The sequence below is a fragment of the Peromyscus californicus genome, unplaced genomic scaffold (assembly GCF_007827085.1).
Source record: "Peromyscus californicus insignis strain IS unplaced genomic scaffold, ASM782708v3 Scaffold_24__1_contigs__length_46423439, whole genome shotgun sequence".
Lineage (NCBI taxonomy): Eukaryota > Metazoa > Chordata > Mammalia > Rodentia > Cricetidae > Peromyscus > Peromyscus californicus.
Window position 1 is genome coordinate 1,609,705 of NW_026294535.1, and position 21,049 is coordinate 1,630,753.

General features: G+C 47.1%; 1 long non-coding RNA gene across 1 annotated transcript in view; it reads left to right on the plus strand.

Moving 5' to 3' along the window:
• LOC128119579 (uncharacterized) overlaps positions 1-18,769 on the plus strand; it is a 48,531-nt gene extending 29,762 nt beyond the window's left edge. Inside the window, exons 2-3 of the long non-coding RNA XR_008221573.1 lie at positions 4,954-5,017; positions 11,367-18,769. This is a non-coding gene — a long non-coding RNA (uncharacterized LOC128119579). The remainder of the gene's footprint in view (positions 1-4,953; positions 5,018-11,366) is intronic.
• Positions 18,770-21,049: the final 2,280 nt, after the last annotated feature.

Consider the following 21,049-nt stretch of genomic DNA (forward strand, 5'->3'; position numbering starts at 1 on the left):
GCTGGACTGCCCATACCACACTGGACCCCTGACACCACCCTGGAACCCCCACGCACCATGCTGGACCCCCCACACCATGCTGGGTCCCTCATACTGTGCTGGACTACCCACTCCACACTGGACCACCCACACCACACTGGACTGCCCATGGCTATTGCTGTGGGATGGTCTTGCTGTACGCTGTGAATATGTGTCGTTCCCATTGGTTAATAAATGAAGCTGCTTTGGCCTATGGCAAGGCAGGATAAGAGTCAGTGGGAAATCCAAGCAGAGATGCAGGGAGAAGGGTGAAGTCAGGGCAAGCGCCAGCCTGCCACCCAAGGAGCAACATGTCAGCAGACTGGTAATGCCACGGCCAAGTGGCAACACATAGATTAATAGAAATGGGTTAATTTAAGATGAAAGAGCTATCTAGCGAGAAGCCTGAGCCATAGACCAAACAGTTTGTAATTAATATTAAGCCTCTGAGTGATTATTTTACAAGCTACTGAGGGCCAAGTGGGACACAGGAAAACTTCCGGCTACAGCCTATCTATAATCTTACCACTGGGGAAGGAGAGACAGGAGGGTCCCGGGCTTGCTGGCTTACCGGTCTAGTCTAATCAGGTTCAATGAAATATTGCCTCAAAAAAATAAGGTGAGGTGAGACAGAGAAATACACCTGACATTGATCTCTGCCCCCCTCAACAAACACATGTACACACACCCCCAAAGAAGAAGAAAAATAAAGAAAAGGGAGAGAGAAGGGAGAGGAGGAGGAGAGAGGAGGAGAGGGTGTCACCACACACTTTCATGAGCCTTCTCAGGATCCCACTGAACCCTTCTTGGTGATAAGCCTGATCTGAGACATTTGTGGTTTGGGGTCTCTCCTCAGCTCCTGTTATTCTCCTGTCTTTTCTAAAGCACTTAGTTGCCATGCTCTTCCTATAGGAGATGTGAGGTTTGTAGGGGATGGGTTCTGGTCAAGGGTGCTTTGGCTCAGGGCATCAGAACCAGTATTCCAGCCCCAATCAGCCTATCCCCCAGCAGAAAGACCATAGATGGATCCTTAGCTGGAGAGAGGGTACAGTCACTGTCCAGGCAGGTGACCCCAGTCAGTTACCACATTTCTGTGCAATCTACTTACCTGTTCAATAAAATGAGAACAGGGAGAGCCCCTTCCCCACCTTATTGGGTCAGCTGCTGAAATCCTGTCTGAGTGGATGTTCTTAGCCACACAGCACTGCACAAGCTCCAGCCATTATGTTCCCAGAGCTTCTCACAGCTCTGCACATCACATGAGAATTTGAAGCTGAAACTTCCATAGATAAGAACCTTGTCTACCCAGATACCCCACCCCCAAACATCAGAAGCCTGCTGGTCCTTGAGAAATACTAAGTAATTGGAAGTTGAGCTTGCTGATGCTTCTAGTGCACAGAATGTAGATTTCAAACATAACTGGTCTATTTCTTGATTCACTTTTCACTCACTGGTTATTCTTGGAAAGGTTATTGGATAGCATTTGGGGTGATCATCACAGAAGTAATAATTTATGAGTGACTATCTTTTTTTTAAGATTTATTTTATGTATTATGTATACAGTGTTCTGACTGCATGTTTGCCTGCTGCCAGAAGAGGGCACCAGATCTCATTACAGATGGTTGTGAGCCATCATGTGGTTGCTGGGAATTGAACTCAGGACCTCTAGAAGAGCAGTCAATGTTCTTAACCTCTGAGCCATCTCTCTAGCCCATGAGTGACTATCATGCTTCTTAAAGTGTCTATTGAAAATACAACCAAATAGCAAGTGTTTTTCTATGCTCTAAAATCAAGAATTACAGAGCTGTTTTTACTCAGATATTTCCAAAACAAATCACCTTTTGTGATGGAAAGTGTTGCCCAAGGAGACAGGTTTTCAGGAAAATGATGAGTGACAGAAAACAGCGCACCAGACAGAAGTCCTTGCTGATGAGGACAAGGACTTGAGAGTGCCTGCCGCTCCTGTCACTGGGATGTCTCCTGGCTTGAGCACTGGGACAACTGTGAGAATGCCTGCTGTTAACTGAGCAGCCCACTTATCGCTTCCCTCCTCTGACTCTCAGTTTCCCCATCAGAAAAATGGGAGAGAAATACCTTCCCCCAGAGTTCTAAGAAGATTCCAGGAAATTAAATACAGAAAGTTCTTGTGATGTTGTATGTACAGAGTCACCCTCGCTGTCTGGGAGAAACAAGCTCTAGGCCCCTCACCCCTGTGGACCCTAAAACTGGCAGAGGCTTAGGTCCCTGACAAAAAATGGAGTAGTGGTTAGGGAGGTAATTGAGTGGACACTTGCTGCACAAGATGGGCACCTGAGTGTCAACTCTCAGCACTCACATAAAAAGCTGGGCATGGCCATGCACATCTATAACCTTGGTGCTGTGGGAAGAGGAGAGGAAGATGGCTGAGTCTAGCTGGTTGTCTATCTAGCTCCAGGTTCAGTGAGAGACCCTGTCTCAAGGACATAAGTTTGATTGGTAGTGACAGAGCAGGCCACACAGTATCTTCCTCCAGCCTCAGCACATGTACATGTGGGTGTATTCACCTGCACACACACACACACACACACACACACACACACACACACACACACACACACACACACAGACACAAACGCGCGCGCGTGCACACAATAAGCCACACATGCTCAAATAAAATAGCACAGCATTTACATATAACCTATGAGCATCCTTGAGTGCACACTTTAAAAGATCTCTGATATGCTCGCCCTGTCTAACACAGTGTAGGTGTTAGATAGGCAGTGGTTGTACTATATTGCTTAAGGAATCATTAAAGAAAAATAGCTACACATGTATAATATAGACCCTTCCTTTTCACACATTTTCAGTCTGAGGCTGGTTGAATTTGAGGTTTCAGAACCCATGGATGTGGAGGGCTATTGTAGTGACACTTCACTTAGGACCCCTGTAGACATGCAGCAAGACAGAACCCAAAGGCATCCTCCGGGATCAATGACTCACTCTCTTCTTGGTGATGGAGTCTATTGGAAAATGCTAATCCTAAAACTGAGATTTTAGGGTCTGGAGAAGTGGCTAAGAGTCACTCCATGCCACTCTTGTAGAGAACCATAGATCGGTTCCCAGCACCCACAGCAGCCACGTGTAACTCCAGCTCCAGGGATCCAAGGCTTCTCCTGGCCTCTGAGTGCATTTGCACACTTGTGGTATACATACACACAGACACACATACATGCATGCACGCACAGAGACACACACGTAAAGATACACACACGTGCATACACACATATTCACACACACACAGACTCACACGCATTTTAAAAACTAAGATAAATCTTTTTTAAAACCTGAGATTTTTGGTCTCATGTTCTGGCTGTTAAAAGAAGAGAAATTGTGTTTAGAAAAATAAATTATTTCATTCTTTCATGTTACCTGTTGTTTAAAATAACATTGTCAAGTATAAAAGACAGAATGGAAATCACTCCACATATATGTTGCCAGCTCCTGCGGGTATGAAGTGAGAGATGCCATGAAAGGAAAGCGGGAGGCAGAAGTAGACTGAGGGGGACGGGGACCCTGAGGGGGAAAGGGAAACCCTTACTCATTTTCAGGTTTTCTAATCTACTTTTTGTTAATTGTGTGCATATGTGTATGCATGTGTGCAATGTGCCTATGTGTGTGCTTGTGTGTGTACATGCATGTATGCATGTGTACATTCGTGTGTGTGTGTGTGTGTGTGTGTGTGTGTGTGTGAGAGAGAGAGAGAGAGAGAGAGAGAGAGAGAGAGAGAGAGAGAGAGAGAGAGAGAGAGAGAGAGCATGCGTGTGCCTCAGCTTGCATGTGCAAAGTAGAAGACATCTTAACAGTAGAAGACAGTCACTTCTCTCCTTCCACCACACAGACCCTGGGAATCATTCTAAGAGCATCAGGCTTGGTAGAAAGCACCTTTACCCACGGAGCTGTCAGGAGAACTCAGCCTTCAGTTCTAATTTTTCACCAGCATAAAAATATCTGAAACGAGTTAGATGAAATGTTAACAGTAACTCAAGGTGGCAGGAGGTTTGTTAAATTATTTGTACCTTTCTCTATTTTGTCAACCTCAGTATCATTTTCAATCAAATGAATTATTCATCATTATAGCAGTGTCAACCCCACTTTTAACACTTTAGGGGACACATTTCCTATGGCTTTGTGTGTGTCTGTGTCTGGGTGTGCGCGCGCACGCGTGTGTGTTTGACTTTACACATGTGCAGAGCTGTGCTTCAGAGCACAGGAGAGAACCCATTTCTCCTTAAGCGTGCCAGGATGTCAGAGTGACAGCCCTGGGGCACGAAATGAGATCGACTGAGCAGAACCAGCAGTGCTCACCGTCTACAGGCTGGCACCGAGCGCCTTGAGTCCAGCCAGCTCCAGGGGGCTGCCCATGGTTTAACCAGCCGGGTTCTGGGGTTTGGGAGTCATCATGATCTCATGGCTTCCTGCTCCTCCTCCTCGGTTATCTCTCCACCAGTCACTGATGCCTGGATTCATTCTGTGGTTGTTTACTGGACACCTCTATGAAGCATGTCCTCGGGCAGGTGACTGCCCTTCTGTATTATGTCATCCTCCTGTGTGGGCCAGCGTCCTGTTACTGCAGCAAAATGACTGTGACAATTCGCTGGCTTTGAGCTCACATTTTCAGATTCACTCCATGGTCACTTGACCCTGTCTTTGAGACTATGATGGGCACCACCCTCATGGCGGGAGCAAGTGATAGAGGAGTCAGTCCTGTTCTCCTGGGAAACAACGAGAAAGACTAGTCCTGGGTTCCAAACCCCCCTCAAGTGCATCCTCCCAGGGACATAAAGGTCTCCGCCACCTTCCAGTGGTGCCACAGGCTGGGGACCAAACTTTTAGCACACCCTTGGGGAGACTTTGAAATACAAATCGTAACACCTCCCCTCTTCTGTAACTTTTCAGAGTTTCATGTTACTGTGGTCAACTTCAGCCTGAAAATACTGAAAAGAAAATTCCAGATGTCACGGTAAGTTTCAAGGTGCCTGCCATTCTGAGTAGCAAGATCATGCCCTTTCCTACCGTGCTCCACTTGGAATGGGACTCCTCCTTCAGTGCAGTGCATCCACAGTGCATGTCGTGATGCACTTGTGATCACGAGTGGTAACTGCCCATTAGCCTTGTGATAGTCATTTCCACTACCAGGGCCACCATCCCCGCATCCCCATGCTTGGGCACAGGCTTGGTGGCATTCATGCTCACTTAATGGTGAGTATACATGAGGCAGATGGAGAGACAAAAGAGAGTGGGCAGCCTGGTTGGTTCTCTTTGACATCTACCTGTGCACACCTCCTGCCCTGTGGCACCAACAGAGCCACACTTGGACTACTAAAGCCAAAAGGAGACCGGCCTAGCAACCTCAGGCCCAGAGTAAGCCGAAAAGAGACAACCACTGGGAAGGGTAATCCAAAGATACCTGACCTGTTATTCCTAAAAAGCACAGTTTTGTTGTGGGTTGTTTTTGCTCTTTCAGGGGCCCACCACCCAGCTCCCAAGTAAATCACACACAGAGGCTTATTCTTAATTATAGATGTCTGGCCTTAGTTTGGCTTGTTTCTACCCAGCTTTTCTTAAATTATCCCCATCTATCTTTTGCCTCTGGGATTTTTCCTTTCTCTATTTCTATATATCTTTCTTTTTCTCTTACTCTGTGGCTTGCTGTATAGCTGAGTGGCTGGCCCCTGATGTCCTCTTCTCCATGTTCTCTTGCTCCTTCTCCTTTTCTTGCTCCTACTTCTTTTTTCCTCCCAGATTTCTCCTTCTGTATCTTCTCTCTGCCTTCCAGTCCCACCTAGCCTTTCTCCTGCCTTACTACTGGTTGTTCAGTTCTTTATTAGATCACCAGGTGTTTTAGACAAGGCACCGTGACACAGCTTTACAGAGTTAAACAAATGCAACATAAACAAAAGTAACACACTTTAAAATAATATTCCCCAGCACAATTTAGTGGTCTCACCTGTAATCCAAGCACTTGGGAGATGGGGGCATGGGGATCAGGAGTTTAAGGCCGACCTTAGCTACATGGAAAGTTTGAGACCAGCCAGAGCTACAAGAGACCCTGACTCAAAACAGACAGAGAAGCAAACATGTTCTGAATGTTGAAGGTGTCCAAACCCTCAAACTTGGTAATAGCTTCTGGTATGTGGTTGTTACATAGTAACCATCCACCAGACATCACTCCAGCACTGACCAGCATCCACACAGTACCATGACAGGAGGCTACCCAGCTCAGACTCCAGAAGCAAGGAGCTAGGGCTCCAGCTGGGTGTGTGATTCATTCGGGGAAATGAGACCTAGCAGGGGGAGGTGGGTCACTAGGGCACATCCCTGAAGGCATCCTCTCATTTGACAAATGAGGAAACTGATATGGAGAAGCTTAGAAATGTGCTCACGGACACCCAGCTGGGTAGAATGTTTCATCTTTACTCTGTTGGGACTAGACCACGAAGGTTATAACTTCCAGCCCACTTCCCATTTTTCTTTCTCATAAATATCCATTTCATCCTTTCCTTAGAAAAGACTGATGGCCCTAGACGGGAGAGAAAACATACTTTTTGTCCCCAAAAGGTTTTATTTCTAATATGGAGTGGGCTATTGTAAATGCAATGGTCCTTGTAAACGACAGTATAAAGTTGCTGAAGCTGCCCTATGTAAAATGAAAGCCAGTTTCTGAGAAAGTGGCTTCCAAGTCATTTTTCAGAAATGAGAAAAAAATAAAATGTGGCAGAAAAATCCCAATAGACCCACGTGAATACCTGGCAGGTCCAGGACTCTGCCAAGCGCTGAAGGGAGAGAGGCTCCCTTCTAAGATCCGCATTCTCCGTGTCCCAATCTCGATGCAGTCTGACATTTTATGGCTTGTCTGTCTTCAAAGACGCGACCTTTCCCTCATTTACTCAAGCGTCTCTGGCCAGAGGAGAGCTCAGGCAGCGGATGTGCGGGCTCCTCCAGCCCATCTTTGTTACTCTGTGTTTCCCAGCAGCCCTGGGCCCTGGGCCCCATCCATCCCTGCAGGGACACCAGCCTGGGAGTCATCCTGGCCGCCTTGGACAGCTAAACTCCCTGGGACTCAGCTTCCCTTTCTAACAAAAATGACACATGACTTGTCAGTGAGTAACTGCGGTCCTGTGTAAGACACAGTCTGCACACAGTGAGCACCCACCTATAAATTCTGGCTTTATCTGCCCCGATGCCTTCGGTGGCACACTTGGCCTTTTTCCTTCTTCTTCTTTTAAGTCTTCAACAACGTACTGGTTCACATTCAAAGTGCTGCAAAAGATTCCAAAATACTTTAAGATTTGTAAAAATTGAGAGTTCTTTTTTCTCTTTTAATTAAGTCTTCCCTTTAGCAGGTAGAGAGATGGCTTAGCAGTTAAGAGCACTGGCTGCTCTTCCAGAGGACCCGAGTTCAATTCCCAGCAACCACAGGGTGGATCACAACCTTCTACAGTAGGATCTGATGCCCTCTTCTGGCATAACATCGAACATGCAGACAGAGCACTCATATACTTAAAATAAATAAATCTTAAAAAAAAACAAAAAAGACAAGAATAGATAATCCTAAGACACATGACTGGAGATGGAGTTTGATGACCCAGAAGCTAAAGGTGTTGAGAATTCCTGCAGAAATAAATCTGTATCCTCCTGCTTCACGTAGCTTTTTCTACATGGCTTTGCCAGGTGGAGCCGATTATCTCCCAAAGACTCTAACTTATTAAGTATTTCAGGAGCTGTTCAGTTCTTAGGAATGGTCACAGCAGTCTCTGGTTGAGATGGCCTTGTTCCCTAGGTGCTTCAGCAAGCCCATATCTATTCATACATGTACAAGAACCATTTCATCCTCAGGAAGAAGGGGCATAGGGCAGATCACACACACACACACACACACACACACACACACACACACACACACACACGGGACACAGCAGGAGCCCATGACTTACCAATTCCAAAATCAGCAGCCTCTCCCTACTCTCCACTACCTCCCTGACCTGTACCTCTCACCCCTGCAGCCAGCCTGTCTCTCCCTCTAGGTTCCACTGAACCCAACATGGGGCAGGGTTCACTCTTAGTCAGCAAATTTACATGGAGACTCCACCGGACCTTATCCTCTCAAGGCTTCTCATCCATGTCTGAGGCAGGCTGTAGACGACACTGGCCAGGAGGCTTTGCTGGTCATGTGACTTCAGGCTGCCACACCTGGAGGAGAAGCTGCATTCTCATTCTGTATCTACAGGCTGGAGTCTCCTTGTTCAAATCCTCATCACTCCTCGAATTTTCAGATGTCAACTAGGAAATAAGCAGGGTGTGCCTGAGGGCTAAGCTCAGGGGTGCCAACCAGTCCTCCACCACAAAACAATCAGACTTGATCATTTTATGAAGACTGAGGTTAGGAAGTCCAACTGTCTGGGTAGGAATTCTGGCTCCCCCACTTCCTGTGTGATGATAAGAATGTTACCTAACCTCTCTGGTCTTCAGCTTCTTCATCTGTCAAACAGGATTAAGTCATAAAGGTTATTTTGAGTGATGAAGTGATTTAAATAGTACCTGGCACGTTCTGGACACTTGCTCAACGGTAGTTATCAGCATTCCAGACAGAGACGGCCCCTCCCTCACACAGCTTCTTCCTGCCTCCCTCCTCTCAACCCTTTTCACTCTCCCTTCTGGCCTCAGAGTCTGAGTCCCTCAAGGAGGGGTCTTCATGGAGGGTGAAGGCAGGCCACCCTGACTGAGGCAAGAGAGGCTGACATCACCAAGCTGGACAGGCTTATGTGACCCACTGAGTCCATGAAAGGTCAAAGGCCACAGTGGGGTCACCAGAGCCATTCAGGGACACCTGGCACTGTGCTTGTCCCAGGCTTCTGGGCCTCTGAGCCTCTGTGGAGGAGCGGCCTGTCTGCTCCACCAGGCTCAGCCCCACAGAGCCCCACAAAGACCGAAGCTGTCCAGAGCTGCCCCATAGGGCCTCATACCATGGATCTCTTTCCTGCAGACAGAGGAACAGCACACAGGGCAAGCAGCAGCTGCTGAGCTGGGATTCTCCCCATAACAGGACCAACAGCAAACGGTGGGATGGAAGCCGCTGAGCTCCAGTGGGTCTCTATCGTGTGCTCTTGAGGTGTCCACACATCCTGACCCCCATCTGTCAGCCTCCTGGGAGGGCTGAATGGAACACTATGTGGGAAACTGCTGTAAGATATGGAAAACATCGTGGCGTGTGTGTGTGTGTGTGTGTGTGTGTGTGTGTGTGTGTGTGTGTGTGTGTGTGTGTGAGATGGCAGAGGTCACAGGACAATCTCCGCTGTCACACTTCAGGAACCATCCACTTTTTTTTTTTTTTTTTTAAAGACAGAATCTCACTAGCCTGGAACTCATCAAATAAGCTAGGCTGGAAGTGCAATCAGCCCCCCAGGACCCTCTCATCTCCATCTCCCAGGATTACAAGAAGCCCCGCCACCTCTTGCCTTTTTTAACTTGTTCTAGGGATCAAACTCTGGTCTTCGTGTTTGCAGAACCAGCGCGTTGCCTTCTGAACTTCCACCTCAACCCTCACTTATTCTGCAGAGCGATCCTCTGAGGCAGAAAATCTCCCATTTCCCCAGTGGGAAACCTGAGGGCCGCATGACTTTGAGAGCTGGGTTCACACCTGGCTCTGACACCAGTGACCATGCTGCCAATACTTCACCTCCTGTCACCTCCTGTTCTGAGGTTTCAGATGGTTCCTGTCCTCATTGTCCTCTGATGGAGACAAGGTGAAGTGGCTCCTTCACCAAGCATGGGACAGGCGCAGAGGAAGGGGTAAAGGATGGTATGGACAGCAGCAACCACTGTGTCTACCCTTCCAACTAGAGCTCCAGGGGATATAATCCCAAACAGGTGAACGCTCCACAGCTGTGCTGATTTAAACTATACTTTATTGGAATTAAACAAAATGAACAAATCCACTCTACATTCACACAAGCCAAGTACAACAAGTACAGCTCCTCCTCACTGCATGGCGCGAAGGCAGCGTCCCTTTGTCTCAGGTGTTCCTGTTGGAGGGTACCACTTGAGATCACCAAACCCTATGATCTAGAAGTCTGAATGCCAGCAGGCCTCCCTGAGGAAGCAGCATTTGAGGCAGAGCCAAAGGAAGAGGAACAGTGGGAGGAAAGCCCTCGTGGGGAACAGGAGCCGTCAGCCTGTGGAGAAAAGACCTTAGCACCTGAAGGCGGGGTGAGGTCCCTGAGGGTCTGGCTGCCTGGGTGTGAGTCCCGGTCCCCACTCATCTCAGCCATGTGCTCTTGGACAAGTGATGGGGCTTCTTTGTCCCTCAGTTCCTTCCCCTGCAGGAGGGACAATAACAGTACCTTCTCTCGGCATTGTGATAGAAAAGGGGAAAATCGGAGACGAGGTTAGCAACAGGATGTACATTTGCTATTCCTATAAGAAACAAGGTGTAGTCAGAGAGGCAGGCATGAATTAAGTTGCCCAGGCCTGTGGGCCATGGAAATGATGCCTGCTTTCATCCCAGAAGCCATGGAAAGGCTAAGAGTTCAAGCGTGGTGGTGAACAGTGCGCCGAATACAAGCAAGCCCCAAGCAGCAAACGTCACACCAGCCAGGCACCTGAGGGCTCAGCTGTGCCCACAGCGGGACCAGGCCTGCTGCCTTGTCAAAAGGCCAGAAATCCACTCTCCTAATATTTTTAAGTAGGTCTCTTATTCCCAATGTTTTTAAGTATCTTGAGGAACATACCAACCACCTGCTTGGACATCTGGTCTACCCCTATAATCTGTATGTCCCAACCTCAATAAACCAGCATCTATAACTGAAGCCAAATCACCTGCTGAGCCAGGTATCGCTGAGTGAAAAAGCAACAGACTATGTGGAACAGAGGTGGTATATCAAATAAAACAAAATCACCGAATTAAATCTGAACGAAGCACTACCCAACTGGCTAGAGGCAAAGGGGTTCAGTCTTGAAACAAGCTGAAGCCCTGATTTTTATTTCATAACATTTGGGGCATAAAAAGAAAATGTATGAAAACTAAAATCCATTTCGCTGTGAGGTTGTTAATGAGTCAAAGTCTCATATTCTTTCTTGGGTCTGTCAATCCTCTCATCCCCAAAGAGGTGGCAGGTGTACCTTTAGGAGTCAGTGGCCCATGTCACTGCCTGGTACTAGGTTACAAGGCAAAATTGTTTAGTTAAGACAAAGAAGTGGCTGAAGGGCAGGGCAGAATACAAGGAAGGTCTGACTTGATGGTTGAGAGGATTGACGGGGGTCTGGGTTACAGCTTCACAGTAGTGTATGTTTTCTTATTTTCTTTTCTCCAGATGACGAGAGCAAGACTCACAACAGGAAATATCAGTTTGGACCTTACACTTTGTCCTGTCCCTCCTGGGAACTCTGTCTGCCAGACTCTGAAGCCAAAGGTGTAGAAATTCATTTACAGACATGAGGGAACACCCACCTTCTCTAAACCCTGTGTGAAAATGGAACCAGAAGATGAGCAATACTTAGTTTTCATTCGGCTTACTCAGAATTCACTCAACACAAGCTGTGGGTGCTCTCATTTTCCTGGACCATAGTGATCTGTGTGACCAGCTAGCTAATGCAAGCTCACACGTAACCAATAGTCAACGGTCAAGTCTCATAATGGTGGTAAGGAAAGGGGTGGCTGAGAACAGAGGTAGGGGATATAGCCACATTTTTGATAGCTGCCTTGTATCCGATTACAATAAACTCTTACCAGTTTGACTTTTCCCCTTACTTGACAGCTTGGGAAAAGAAGAGGCCTGCAGGGAATTAGGATACATTGGTCTATAGCATCTTCTTTGTGGCTATAGAGAAATGTACTGGAGCAGTGCCTGAGGCCAGGTTCCGTTTCTTCTGACTGTGACAACAGTCACTGTGTCTGGAGTTCAGTCATGGGAGCACACAGGAGAAAGGGTCCTGGAGAAGCTCAGACATGGTTCTGCAGTCAGTTACTGAGGGAGAGTGAAAATGAGGTCAACTCCCTGATGGCAAGGCCCGAGAGAGGCGGCGAAATACCACAGAACCCCCATTCTTGGTAGCCTCAAGGACAACACTTCTAAAAATAGACCAACAGTACCACTCAGATCTGCTGGAGATTTCACAACTGCTGGCCTAGCGCAAACTGTTTGGCCAAGTCAAGATGCAGCCAGGAAGCTGAGTGTCGCCAAGGTCAGCAGTCTCAGAATAATAGCATCCCTCAGTCCATGGCCTTGACCACAGAAACATGGAGACTCACAGCCCCAGGTCCTTGTTTTACTTGTTCTGCAACCCACAGAGAACTCTCCTAGCCAAGACTTCATTTCAGGGACATGGGAGACGGCACCAGTGAAGTGTTGCCTCGAGGACTAGAAAATGAATGAGCAATGTCCGTGATTCCAGTATAAGGGGGAACGCTACAAGCATGGTGTGGGGGTGGGATTGGACAAGAAAACACTTTAGAGACAATAATGACAAACACATGGGAGGGAGAAAGCGCGTGGCCTCTGCTAGAACTGTGTAACAGCAAAAGAGACAAAAAGGATCTGGCGTTCCTTACGTCTGAGGCTTTAAAACCCATTTCAAAGCTGACAGTTCTACAGTGGTGACAAATGTCTGTTGTTATGATTGATAGGAAGAGCCCAGAACTTCCCTCAAGCTTTTGGTGTGTGCTGTGAGTTCATCCTATGGGGCAGAAGCTAAGATCACCCCACCCCTTTTTGGAAGATAAGGAACATGATTTGGACCCTGGAAGCTGGAGCAGAACTTACCAATCACCTACCTAGAGGCTCCTCGCTGCCTGACTTGTCGCCGTGGTTAACTAGCCATGTCAGCTAGATTAGACTGAGAGACAGCGAGCTTCTGGATGAGATGGAATCAGCTAAGGCCGTCTTACTTTCTCCTCAGCATCTCTTCAAAACCGCTCTGTCTTCCTGGTCCCTGGCAGCCTTGGTGCTCTTAGGCGATCTGTAACTACTTCCATCACTCTTGGGCATTAAATACTAGTCTCATCCTTTGGGTAATAAAGCGCACTTGGGTGTGTCTGTGAGGACCTCTCCAAAGCCCGCCGGCATTAAGAACAGTAACTGAAGAACTTCTCCATATGTGGGTGGCACCGTCCAATGGGCTGGGAGCCCAGATGGAACAGAATCAGGAGAAGCAAGAAACCCACCAGCAAGCTTGCTTTCTGCCCATCTGCTTCCTGGCCGGCATAAGGGGACCAGCTTTATTTCGCCACAGCCCCCTGCCACTGTGATGTTCTCCTTCCCCAGAGGCCTCTGCTGCCGTGGGCCAAAACAAACCTTCCCTCCTTTGAAGCTGTTTCTCAGCTATTGTGTCCCAGTGACGGGAAAGGACGAACGTATGTGTCCACCAAGATTTATCCAAGAATCCTCAACAACTAGATTCTGGAACCTGTTGTAGACACCCCAAGCCTTGTATTTTGTGTTTTCAATGCTCCCCACAGATAACTGTCAGGTACAGCTTGCTTTGGAATCCATTCAACCAATCTAATTCTCTCTTCATCTTCCAGACCGGAATACTGAAGCCTAAAATGTTCAAGTGGCATGCTCAAGGTAGCAGGCTAGTAGCCGCAGAGGCAGGACGGGTGCCTGTGGCTCAGAGTATGGCCTCAGTCTCTTCTCCTGAGTCACCAGACTTGATAACACCTTTACCAGCTCTTACCTGGATCGTCACTTCAGATCAGTGAGATGACATCAAGATTGACTGAACATGCTCTACGACTTACGCACGGCTTAGTGCTAGGAACTCCACAGGGAACAAGGCTAACCTGTTTTCTTACTCTTACAGAAAGAAGAATGTTCTGGAAAAATGTTACCAAGCTTCTGAATAAGCTGGAATCAACTAAGGCAATCATATTTTCTCATCTGTATCTCTGCCAAGCTGCTGTCTTCTGAACCCTGGGCATCTTAGTGATCATAGATGCCTCTGTAACTACCTTCATCATGCTCAGGCATCTAGTAACAGGCTCATTCTGTAGATAATTCACATCTCATCCAGTGACACGTCAAAGCTGAGTGCTGTCTCTCGTTCCCGTGTGTGTGTGTGTGTGTGTGTGTGTGTGTGTGTGTGTGTGTGTGTGTTGAACTAAGGATGAAATTCAAGATCTTGCACATGCTAGACAAGTGTTCAAAACTAAGTCACATTCCCAGTCTTTGGTTGTTTGCCTGTTTTGTCTCTCTGTGTATTCCAGACAAACCTAAAACTCATGGTCCTGCATCCATTTCCTGAGGGTTGGGGGTTACAGGTGTGCGCCACCATTGCCAAATAAATCTACAATCTTTTCATCCAGTGAAAAAGTCCTCTTCCTCCTTCAGGATCAGGAAATAGTGGAAACAGTGGAGAGGGTGTTGTGTGGACTTCTCAGTTTCTCCCTCTTCCACCACTCACTTGTTTATTTAGGCTTCTGTAAGGCCAAGACCACGGACCCAAAGAGCAGGGAGAGAGAATGTGAGCGCGGACCTTACAGAACCAAGAGCATCTGTGCTGGCTGAAATCCTCCGTCATGCCAGCGATCTACATGCTGCCTTCCTCCCAAGAGACAGACCAGCAGAAGCCCATCCTCCCGAGGGGTGTTTACTTGGATGAGGATTAAGCATTCTTAGGAAAAGCTCCCAAGTGGAGACAGGGGAGGTTTATTTCATGGCAGATCTTTGTCTCCTGCACCACTTAATGTTTTGTTTTGTTTCTGTTGAACAATTAAGACTGAGGCTGGGGAGATGGCTTAGTCAGTAGAACACCGGTTGTACGTGCATGAGGACAATTCAGATTCCCGGCCCTCGCAGAAAAGCCAAACACTGTAGCATGCGTCTGCAGCCCCAGTGCTAGGGTAATCAGAGACAGGTAGATCCCTGAAGCTCATTGGCCAGCCAACCTAGCCAATCAGTTAACTCCAGTTCAGTAAGAGATACTGGGGGAGTAAGCCAGGAGTGGTGGTGCACACTTTTAACACCAGCATTCGGAGGCAGAGGCAGGAAGATCTGTGAGTTCAAGGCCAGCCTGAGCTACATAGAGAGACTCTTGTCTCAAGAAAAGAAAAGGGGAGCAGGTAGAAATGGTAGAGAAAGAAATCAATTTTCACTTCTGGCCTCTATGTGCAGGTGTCATAGATGAGCAGTCTGTAGGTATAGTGGTATTTGCTCCGCCCATGACCTTGGGCTATAGGGCCCAGAGGAGGCGGTGCCTGCTGTGACCTCTTATAAGGGAAGGGAGAAGGGTCACATGCCCCTTCTCCCTGCTCCTGCCTGAGAGGTGGATTCGCTCCCCATCAGATCAGAGGATAACTTCAGCTGTCTATTCCATTCTATATTTGTGAGTGTATTTCCTCAGTTTATATCTTAATAAATTCTGTTACCCTTTTAATAGACTCACATGGATTGATTGTAATATGCTGGCTTGACTGACAGGTGTCAGAACCTTCCCCATACCTAGCCAAAGCTGCCTCTTCCCAGGAACTTGACTAGGTGACTAATTGTGTTTAGCAGAAGGCCAGATTGTATTAGAACAGCTCCTTGATCCCCGAGTGGAGCAGGGCTGTAAACAGTTCCAGAAGTTCCCTCCCAGTGGCCACACCCTCATCTTAGGAGTTGTTTTTCTCATCATTAGGACTAAACAAGACAACTTGAGGGGTGGAAGGGTTATTTTGGCTCACAGTTAAGGGTCCAGTCCATCATGGTTGGGAAGGCGTGGCGGCAGGGACACGAGGTGGCTGGTCACACTGCAGCCACAGTCAAGGAACAGAGAGCAATGAATGCTGGTGTTCAACTCTTTGTTTTGATTCAGTCCAGGATTGGAATAGCACTGTCTGAATTTAGGGTGAGTCTTCACACCTCAAAAGACTCAATCTAGAAACTCTCTCACAGACATGCCCAGAAGTTTGTCTTGTAGATTCCATCAAGTTGACAGCCAATATTACCCATCACACCATCAACCCAGCCATTTCTTAGGAGTCCTGGGAGTTGGATACCAAAGCAGCCACGTCCTCAGCTTGTTTCTCAGCACTTCCTCAAGCTGCCGTATAGACCATCGTGGCTGTTTGGGAAACCTCACAGTTGCTCAGAGAGACTGATCCAGCTGCCAACACTTGGAAGAGACTTCAGAATGCTGAAGATACCCTAGAGACTCCTGTCCCCTCACGAGAACCATCACACCTGTTGTGGCCAATGCTCCTGACAGTGACTGTTTCTGGAGACTTTGCTTTGGCCATGGAAGCTTCTGGTGACCCTTAAATGATCCTATTTACAGGCTTACAGCTACTCTAGATACACACACACACACACACACACACACCTGCTGTACCCTCCTCAAAGCTGTCCTCAATGTGGTCAGGAAAGAACACCTCCCCTGCCCACGACAGCTAGGATAGATGTATGACTGACTACGCAAATAACATTCATCTTACCTCCTCAGAACAGACTAGAAGACTTCCTTCCTACACACTACCCTGCCCATAGTGCTGCAGCCTAGACCCTAATAAATCCTCACCTAAGTGATTCCTGTCTACATGTGGTACACGGGTAACATGAAGAACAGACAACTCACTGGGCTGCCACTAGAAACACCCAGATAGCTAAGGAGATCTGTAGAATAGTTTGCAGCCAAGACTGAGGAAAGAAGAAAGCATGAAAAACCGAGGAGACCCAAAACACTGAGTGACTGAGAAGGCAAGAGACAACTCAGCGTTGGCACCACAGGAGATGGGGGCCAACATTGGGAGAGCCCAGAGTCTGCCACAGGAAGTTTTAAAAAGTCACCAAGAGTCACTAGCTCTGACCACTGGGGATCCAAGCAAGTAGAGAATCTCGGGGCTGAGGCATGAGGCACTTGAACCCTGGAGTTATAACACTAAGATCAGAGGGTCCCAACCCCCTATGCTTGGAGTTGATGTCATTAAAAATTTTGTCCTGTGCCTCTCTGTGATTTTTCCATTCAAATAGAGAAAAACTGCCCTCAGCTGATTAATAACACCATGAGGGCTTCCTCTCCAGTCTTCTCATATTAATGGAATAATTAATAACAATTAATGGGGAAGACTCCTATAACTCCCTGATATAAGCTGTTCCTTCTCCAGCTGACATCTGAACCCATTGTTTCTAATAGTCTTTCCTGTTCATTCTTTGTTGGGGTCATTGTGGTGGTTTGAATAAGAATGACCCTCATAGGCTCATGTCTTTGAATGCTTAGTCACTAGGGAGTGGAATTCTTTCAAAGGGTTAGAAGGATTAGGAGGTGTGGCCAAGTTGGAGGAAGTGTGTCACTAGGGGTGGGCTTTGAGGTGTCAAAAACCCATGCTAGGTGCTTGTGTTCTCTCTCTCTCTCTCTGTCTCTCTCTCCCCTTCGGCCTACAGATCAGGATCTGCCATGATGATCACGGGCTAACCTCTGAAACTGTAAGCAAGCTCCAATTAAATGCTTTGTTTCCTAAGAGTTGCCTTGATCACAGTGTCTCTCCACAGCAGTGGAACAGTGACTAGGACAGTCTTCTTGTCCCTTTGTGAAGGTTCCTTCTCTGATAAAACTTGCTGAGGCTCTTCTGGGTCCTTTTCTCAATTGGGCCTCAACCTTGTGGCTATGGTTGAATGTGGCCACCTCCAAAATTAGATGGTAAGATCTAGGATGAGGTCTGTGCCTGCATATACGGAATAGGTCCTTAGGAGAGAGTAAATCCAGCCCTCCCTGCCCGTTTGCTCTTCCACCTTCTACCATGTGCTGACGAAGCAGCCTCCCCCAGGACAATGCAGCATTCAAAGCGCCATCTTGGAATCAGAATCATAAAACCTGCTGGCACCTTCATCTAAGGCTTCCAGGCCTCTAGAATAGCAAGCCAAACGATTTCTGTTTATTATAAATTATCCATTCTGGCACTCAGGAGGCAAAGGCAGGCAGATCTCTGTGAGTTCAAGGCCAGCCCGGTCTACAGAGTGAGTTCCAGAAGAGCCAGGGCTACCCAAAGAAACCTTGTCTCAAATAAACAAACAATAATAAATGTAAATAAACTGTCCCTTCTGCAGTATTCTGTTGCAGTACAAGACAGACTATGATACCAGTCTCAGGCATAGCAGCACAATGCAGACTGACAACCTTGGCCCATAATATCTACAAGCTCTCACTACAAAGAGTTCCAATTACCCCCTTCACATTACTCATAGTAAGGGGCTCAGTCAAACACCAGCATGGTTTCCAGCAGCTCAGGGCTGAATCCCTAGCAGGCTTATCATCTCTTATCAGGTCTGCCAAAGAAAGATGGCGGCCGCAGGAGATTTTAGTTTCTCTCGTTTACACGTTCCAGAATGCCATCTGCACCAGTTCCAAAGTCCCTTCAATTCCAGGGACTCTCAAGGCCTGGCTTGTCTAGGTTGGAAGAAGTGATGAGTGACATGAGCCTCCCCATGAGGAAGAAAAGGCAAACTTACCTAACTCTGGCCCTTTCTCTCAATAGAACTACTTACTCCCTGACCTTTCCCAATCAATCTCGCAGCTTCCCATAGACAATAAACTAAGAATTTTTAAATTAAAAACCTGTGGTGATGTTTTGTTTGTGATCTAACAAATAAACCTTGCCTGAAGATCAGAGAGTGGAGCTAGCCATCAGTTAACCAGAGAGGTCTGGAGGTCTGTGTAGACAGGAACAGGAAGTGATATGGCTGGGCAGAGACAGGAGCTTGGCCCCCTTTTGGTCTGAGGAGTCATGGAGATAAGAGGTGGCTCTGGCTAGCTTCTTTACTTCTGCCATCTTTCAGCATTTACCCCTCTACCTGACTCCAGGTTTTCATTATTAAGACCAATTGGAATTCACACTACAAAAAAACATTTCACAATTTCTTAGCATGTACTAGATAGGTGTTCTCAATCATTGGGTACTTTAACCAAAATACCAAAAGTCAAATTAATATCCCGTTACCCAAGAAATTACAAATTCAGAATGGCAAGGGGCCTCCTGGGAGGCATCTGGAGTCAGCCCGCTTTCCTCCATAGGGCGCTTTCCTCAGTTCCTCAGGAAAAGGATCAAGTGGCTTTGTTGGGCCTTCGTAGACACTGAATTTCCAAAGAGTAAACACTAGCTCATGCTTCTCCTTCCTGTTCCACAAAAATAAATTATAAATAAATAAATAATAAATAGAAAGTTCCACTGCATGGTATACAGTCAACACTGTAAATGTGTGGAGTCAACTACCTTTAAAAATCATAGATTATAAATTTCCATGGAAGGTAGTCCAAGATCTGTCTAGAGTGATGATGATGGTATTAATCATGATGATTGTGATTAGAGATGTAGAGTATGTCTACCCAGCCTTTAAATTCTATTACTTATTATCATAGTGTGTGTGTGTGTGTGTGTGTGTGTGTGTGTGTGTGTGTGTGTGTGTGTGCGTGTGTATCCCCAGGGCCCATGTGGCGGTCACAGGACACTTTGTGGAGTCAATTCTCTCCTTCCGTCTTCATGTAGGCTGCAGGGATCACACTCAGGTCATCAGGCTTGCATTGCAAGTGCCTAGCTCAGTGAGCCATCCAGTCGGCCCTTACCCAGCTTCTTATCACTGTGACTGACACAGCCTAAGGAGATAACCTTTACAAGAAGAGGTTTCAGTTGACAGTCACCCGATCCTGTCACTTTGGACTAAGATGAGGCAGGAGAACTTGATGATGGCTAGTGGGGTGTGGAGAAGGTTAGTTATATTATAGCAGCCAAGAAGCAGAGAAAGGGAAAGAGAGTGACCACAGATAACTATACCAGTCTGGGAACACCACTAGTGGCACACCTCCTTCTGCTGTCCTCCACCTCCTATTTCTACCACTGCCTAGCAATGCCACAATCCATCAGTGAGTTAACCCACGAATGAGTGTGTGTGCGTGTGTTTATATGTATGCAGGTGTGTGTGTGTGTGTGTGTGTGTGTGTGTGTGTGTGTGTGTGTGTGTGTGTGGAGGCCAGAGAACAACCCCAGCTGTCATTCCTTAGGTGCTGTCCACCTTGGTGTTGTTGTTAGTATTGCTCTTTTGGGGGCCTGTCACCCAGCTCCCTAGTATATCACACACAGAGGCTTATTCTTAATTATGAATGCCCAGCCTTAGCTTGGCTTGTTTCTAGCCAGCTTTTTTTAACTTAAATGATCCCATCTACCTTTTGCCTCTGGGCTTTTCCCATTCTCTTACTTCTGTAAATCTTACTTTTACTCCGTGGCGTGCTGTGTAGCTGGGTGGCTGGCCCCTGGAGTCCTCCTCCTTCTCTCTTCCTCTCCTCCCAGATTTCTCCTTCTATTTATGCTCTCTGCCTGCCAGCCCCGCCTATCCTTTCTCCTGCCTTGCTATTGGCCATTCAGTTCTTTATTAGACCATGAGGTGTTTTAAATAGGCACAGTAACACATCTTCACAGAGTTAAACAAATGCAACATAAACAAAAGTAACACACCTTAAAATAATATTCCCCAACACCTTGGTTTGGTTTGGTTTTTGAGGTGGGTCCTCTCATTGTCACAAAGTTAGCCAGCAGGTCCCAGGAATCCACCTGTCCCTGCTATGACCTTACACCACCACACCCAGCTTTTTTTTTTTTTTAACACAGCTTCTGGGGGAATCAAACCCAGATCCTCTTGCTTACAAGGCAAGCACTTTGATGAGTGCTCTACCAGCCTGGCCCTTTTTCTCACTATTATTTTGTCACCCAGGTTTCTAGATCCAACTAAAGAAATCTATCATTCCATCAAAACCATGAAGACAGTCTGAGCCAACATGGCTACTTCAGCCTTATGAGAAGCCTGAGCCGGAGGAAGTTACTCTGAGCATCCAGCTTTGCCGCTGCGAAGTCCATTGTGTCTTTAACCTGGCAGACTTGGTAGTCAGTCATGCCACAGATTACTGATTTACAACGGCTTCAAGTGTGGTGTGATGATTATCTTGATTGTCAGCTCTGCAGGGGGGTAGAGTTACCTAGGAGACAAGCTTCTGAGCTTGTCTGTGAGGGTGTTTCCTGAGAGGTTTGTGAGGA